Raw genomic sequence first — 993 nt, 5'->3', positions numbered from 1 at the left:
TTCCACGATAGAAGTTTGACAGCACGTTGTAATTTTGCCCGCCTGCCATTGTTCATATGTTCTGACAGCTACCATGGGAGTGCTCCTGTGTTATTCACTTCATTGGAGCTGACTGCTACCTACACACTTATTCATTTAAGGCATGATAATTAGAGGTTTCCGCTCAGGGACTATCACACGTCAAGCAAATCATTAAAACGTACAAGAGTTTTCCATGTACTGTGAGTAATTACTTGCTTCGGTAGTATATATACTTAAATTGAAACAGTAAAGAGAAGATTAGCCTTGCCCGTACGCAGGGATGACACGCAACTGAATATCCTAGGGATATGAACTACACATTTTAGATGAAATGAAATGAAATTTCGTATGGCTTTTAATGCCGCGAATCCCAGGACGGGTTCGGCTCGCCAGGTGCAGGTCTTTCTATGTGACTCCCATAGTCGTGATGAGGATGAAATGACGACCCGGCCGGGAATTGAACCCGGTGCCCTCTGAACCGAAGGCCAGTACGTTGACCGTTCAGCCAACGAGTCGGACCACATTTTACATAAATAAAATATAACGAAGTATGAGAATATATTCTCTGTTCATTCCTAAAAGTTGCAGTAATTTTCTTAGTCATCGAGTTCAAAGTATTGCTAGTGAATTTGTAACTAATTTCCGTTCTTTTTTCCACTGTTCCCAATGCAAAGTGCACACTAAACGTTTCCTACGATGTGCCGGCATGATGCGATATCCGGTCGATTAGATTAACAGTTTGCCGTTTCTTCCACTACGAGCGTTACTGTCAGTCAATTCAGAATTCCACTTAAGCCCTTATAACTAAATTAAGTGTTGAGATTTTCAAAAAAATAAAAAAAAAATCTGATGGTATTGAACCAAGGAACACATTTCAGAAAGAGCTAGGATTTGATTCAACGAACTGCATTTAGGCCGGCAGTGATTTTCGAAATATGTTTCTTTTTAGATTGATAGAGCTAACGACGACTC

The 993-nt window shown here is 40.5% G+C and overlaps 1 pseudogene; it reads left to right on the top strand.

Moving 5' to 3' along the window:
* Positions 1–229: 229 nt before the first annotated feature.
* Positions 230–346, top strand: LOC136875160 (U6 spliceosomal RNA; annotated as a pseudogene).
* Positions 347–993: the final 647 nt, after the last annotated feature.

Source organism: Anabrus simplex, chromosome 5 (genome assembly GCF_040414725.1).
Source record: "Anabrus simplex isolate iqAnaSimp1 chromosome 5, ASM4041472v1, whole genome shotgun sequence".
NCBI lineage: Eukaryota > Metazoa > Arthropoda > Insecta > Orthoptera > Tettigoniidae > Anabrus > Anabrus simplex.
The sequence above is the reverse complement of the archived record's forward strand: the minus strand, read 5'-3'. Positions and strand labels throughout refer to the sequence as shown.